Raw genomic sequence first — 5,148 nt, 5'->3', positions numbered from 1 at the left:
CATTTTTGGTTCTGAAACCTGGAACCCCAGGATCTCACAGAAGTAACAAATCCTAAAACATAAGCGATTGCTCAAGACTCTTTTTTAATTATCTTAGTTTTATAGTGTGTTTAGTTAAATGCTGATCTGTTTAGTTTTTCCTTCTTTCCTTAGCCTGTGATTAATGTACGGTACGGTTATAATGGTTCTTCTTTATGTCGTTGAACTGGTTTTTCTTGTTATTGTAAAATGTTTAATCCTAATGAATTATAGTTTTTCAGTGATCATGTGATGTAAAGCGCTAGAGCTTATAATTTTATACTCATATGGAATAAAGCGCTAAAATAAATACTATCTACTATTAATATTAAATAAATGATCCAAAAGTAGTGACTTCATGTGTGTATGGTCTGTGGTTGTCATAAACACAAGTTTTGTGTTTCTTTTTTTCAAAATTGCCCATCAACTGTCATTACTACTTAGAACTTACTGCAAATCTTATCCTCTAGTTATGTCACTGAGATACTTATCCTGATCCCAAACAAATCCTGAGGGGTGATTTATTGGATATATAAAAAATGATTATTTTACTTTCATTACTAATTTTTAAAATTTATCATTTCCCTTTTTTCACATGGAACTCACAGAGTCATTGAGATTCACTGCTAGATTTTTTGGAGTTAGTTTGGATTTTGGTAGCTTATGTATTATCCTTCTTTTATTACTGTCTATCATGCTCATTCTTAAACACTTGTGTTGCATGCACTGCTCTTTTCTCATACTCAATTCAGATTTGACACTGAAGTATGCTGCAGTCAGTAGTTTATCAGTTTATCTAGATTTGTTCAGGAATTTTACTGGTGGGGTATGAAATGTTCAGGCACATAGATCTAGTCATCATCGTCAGTCTTTATCACCCTGTGCCGGAGTAGGCCATCATGAGGAGTCCTCCATGTGCTTCTGTTCTGGGCTATAGTCTCCATTGTCTAGCTGTATCCATCTCCTTTAGGTTGGAATCTAAGTCAGTCTATAAATCTATTTGGTGGCTTCCAAATGGCTTTCACCTCCAGGCTTCATAATATATTTTTATATACAATGAAAGTCGGATACAAAGAACTTGGATTTAATGGAAACCCTAGATTCAACAAAAGAAGGGGGATTCCGTGCTTTTTAAATTAATTAAAATCAACAAAATAACCCAGATTCAACAAATAAAAAATGAGAAAACTGTGATTCAATGAAGCTGCTTTCTGAGTGAACAGTGTTTGCCTTAGTGAACAGTTCTTGCTGATATGGCTTCTTTCACTTTTCTCCGTAAAATGAAGTTTATCTTCTTCTCTATTCCAAGGGACCATCGATTGCATACACTGTGGATCATTACCCGCCTAGCCTTGCCTATCGTACATCTTATGTATGTGACCAATCAGAAGTGGCGGGGTCATTGTATCCCTCTAATCTCGGGTTGCCCTGACGGGAAGGGTCAAAGCCTGCCTCCTAAATGATCTAAATTGTGTCGATGGGGATGTAAAACACCTACAATAAAAACAGATATCGCCCAAAACTTGAAGATTTTCAGTGGGAGCAAGAGTCTACTAAGAGGAAGTGGCCACAAGCAAGACTTCCGGCTACCTGGCCTTCAGACCATCCCTGGAAAGTTGTAGGCCCTACTGTAATTTGAATTTAAGGATTTTGTTTTCTCACACTTAATGCATTTGTGTAATCCCTCTTTGAGTTCATAGAAAACACTGGATTTTTTTCGTGTTTCATTTTGTAAACTGCGCGTTTTTCCTCTCCTTACCAGAGTTGTTTTCGCCTTGTTCAGTTCTGAACTAAGAATTGACAAGTGGCAATTGCATGGGTTCTTAGAAGGTGCCACCAGTAGGTCCTATATATTTCTGTTTTCTCTCTCTCTCTCTCTCTCTCTCTCTCTCTCTCTCCCTCTCTCTCTCTCTGTTATTTAAGCATCTTTCTGTTGGCTTTGCTGTTCACTGGTTCTAGATGACAGTTGTCATGCCAATGTGCTTATTTCTACTCAAATAAATTTAGAAGAAAGGTAAATTTCAAAGTTTTGTATAGGCCACAGAATTCTACACTTATAGAAGCGGAACTCCCTCTTCGCGATCGCTGATTCGCTGTGAGGAATTGAAACTAAAACATGGCGGCCAATTGAGGGCAGCTTTGCTGCGCCGCACAGCGAGGCTTCGCGTTGCTATGCATGCTTATACTAGTGGTAGGGCTTGGAAGACACCTTACATCAGTATTTTAAAACTTTCTTTGAAGAGGAAATATAGTGAAATAGTCAAGTACTTTTTTATTGCCAACAATATAATGATATGTCATAATTGACAATGTTTTTGTTTTTTTTGCTTTGGGTTTTAAAAAAATGATGGGATGGGATCTAGATCTAGATCTAGATCTACTAAAGATCTTCACACTCACAATACACTTGATAATAACACTAATTATGAACATTAATTCTGTTTGCAAAATATCTAGATATAGTCTTGATTAGTACTACGATAAAGGGGACGCTGACAGTAACATGCTCACTACAATTACATTGTCATTAAACTTAAGGCCATCCACAGCAAGCAAAAAAGAACAATATAACTTATAAGCCTTTTCTCCAATTTACTAGAAAGAGATATATAAATAAATTGAGCTTATATATATTGAGGAAATGTATTATTTCTCACTTTAAGAATTCATCTGTGTGTTTACATCAGTGAAATATAGTGTGTATAACATGCTTTGTTTAAAGTACGTGCGAGTCTAACAAATACAAGAGGTTGGAGAATGTGTCGGTTGCACATAAAATACATTATACATGCTGCCAAAAACACAAAAATGCAGAAAAGGCCTCAAATATTGTTTTACACATAAAAGCCAATAATGCAAAATATAGTAAACAAGAGTGGAACTGGCATGTTTCCTGAATATATGTTCAAAGTAATTTTTGTGTGTGTTGAGAGTGTGGTTTCTAATGCATGAATGATAGGCTCATTCAGGTGTGATAATGAAGAAACTTGTGTCTACAGTCACAACAGAAAGAGTTCCATGGCAAGTGATCATTGGTCAAGGATTTTAGAGCTGTGTGCATTTTGAGAAAAATGTATCCCCATACCCTGGATCACATGTTGAGAGGATGGGCTTGTCCCCCTGTAATCCCCGCACACAGTAAACAAACACACATTTTTGAACACGTATAAGAAAAAATAAGTGGTCTCTTGTTACGGATCAAATTGAAGTCCTGTTACAATTCGATTAATTGATAAAAGTGCGTATCGCAATGCATTGGCCAACCGTGCCCTATAGGCCTATATGCTATTTAATAAATACATTCGTCAGATCTGGAATCTTTAATGCCCGCACACGGTAAACAAACTCACATTTTTGAACACGTAAAGAAAAAATAAGTGGTCTCTCGTTACGGATCAAATCGAAGTCCTGTTACAATTCAATTAATTGATAAAAGCGTGTATCGCAAGGCATCGGCTAACCCAGCACTATTATGGTATTTTATAAAAATACATTTGTCAAATCTGGAATCTTTAATCTTTAATTTTTAATCCCCGCACACAGTAAACAAACACACATTCATAAATACGTATAAAAAAATAAGTGGTCTCTTGTTTGGGATCAAATTGAAGTCCTTTTACAATTCAATAATTGATAATAGCGCGCATTGCAATGCTTTGGCTAACCCAGTATTATACGCTATTTAATAAATACATTCGTCAGATCTGGAATCTTAAATTGTAATCATAATTATATGTGCCTGCGCGTGGGAAGTGAAAGTGAAAGGAATTGAAAATGCTTTCAAAAACAATTTTATGAAAGTAACATAATTAAAGTAGGACTACATGTGCTTATAAAGGCCCAACAAGGGGTATGGATGCGTAAATTAATATTTCGGATGAAAATAATACGCTATCGACTATTACTGTAGCGTGCGGTCAAAAATTTGTTGCGCAACTTATTATCAAATATTTAGGCTACTGAATTATCGAACATAATATCTAGATCTAGATCTAGATTCTCCTACTTTTGCACAATAACTTGTTGCACCCAAAAACACAACAATTTAGAACCTTAATTCCAATCTCCAGGTTGCACAGTGAATTTATTACAAACTGGACAGTAAATAAATGTTCAACTTTTCACTCGTTTGAAAAAGCCGCTCTTGCTTTAAAAGCTATAGGGTTACTTCCGAAAACGATAAATCTTGCCCTCTCGACGCCATTGTTTTCGGTCTTCAATTCCTCACAGGTCACGTGGTACAGTGCCCGTTCTATAGGTGTAGAATTCTGTGGTATAGGCCTAGGCCTATTGTGCAAATTAAATTCTATTCTGACCCTCTTGTTTCCTGATTTTGCTGTTGTTTTTAGTCACATTTGAAGTCGTACAAGAAGCTTGCACTTGCTCCAGTTGTGACTGCTGAAGACTGAGTGGCAATACCATGGGAATGTCCATCCAGCTCGGAAGTCATTCTATGATAGAAATTATAGTAAAGTTTTTACTGTGCCTGCTTCTTTTCATGTCCGTCTGTTATTTCTGTGTTTTGAATTCCTGTTGTTGCAGTATTATACTGTGACATGTATTGATCTTTTGTTGCCAGCTAGTAGGTGCTTGTTTTCAAACTTCAGGTTGCGGGTGTCTGGTGTAGCGGATAGGCACTTTGCTGTTTCATGCAGGAGACCGGAGTTCGATTCCATAGTCGGGAGAACATTTTTATTGTGTATCTCGGTCTTTCTGCTTGGATGTTGTTTTCCTCTCAGCTCAGGTTGGCCTTGACAGACAGGGCCAGAAGCCTATATCCTAAGTAAATGATCTTACTTGTGTTGATGGGGGAGTAAAATCACACATTAGACAAAAAAGATAACATCAGGGTTTTTTTTAACTTCCGAATGCTTTTGGTAATATTAAAATCACTTCTTTATAGAATGGATTACAGTTAGCTTGATGTCTTTCCTCCCCCATCCCCCAGCACTATGGAGGTGTTGTTTCTTGAGGTTACCCCCCCCCACCCTTTCTTTTCTAGCGGGGTTTATAAATTGCTCAGTTGTTGAAAGTAATAAATTGCTCAGTTGTTCAAAGTAGTTCACTTTCGTCAATGGTATGGCCCCATAGAAATCGGATTATCTTCACGAATTTGTATTTGCATATATA

The sequence above is a fragment of the Aplysia californica genome, unplaced genomic scaffold, assembly GCF_000002075.1.
Source record: "Aplysia californica isolate F4 #8 unplaced genomic scaffold, AplCal3.0 scaffold00563, whole genome shotgun sequence".
NCBI classification, from domain to species: Eukaryota; Metazoa; Mollusca; class Gastropoda; order Aplysiida; family Aplysiidae; genus Aplysia; species Aplysia californica.
The sequence above is the reverse complement of the archived record's forward strand: the minus strand, read 5'-3'. Positions refer to the sequence as shown.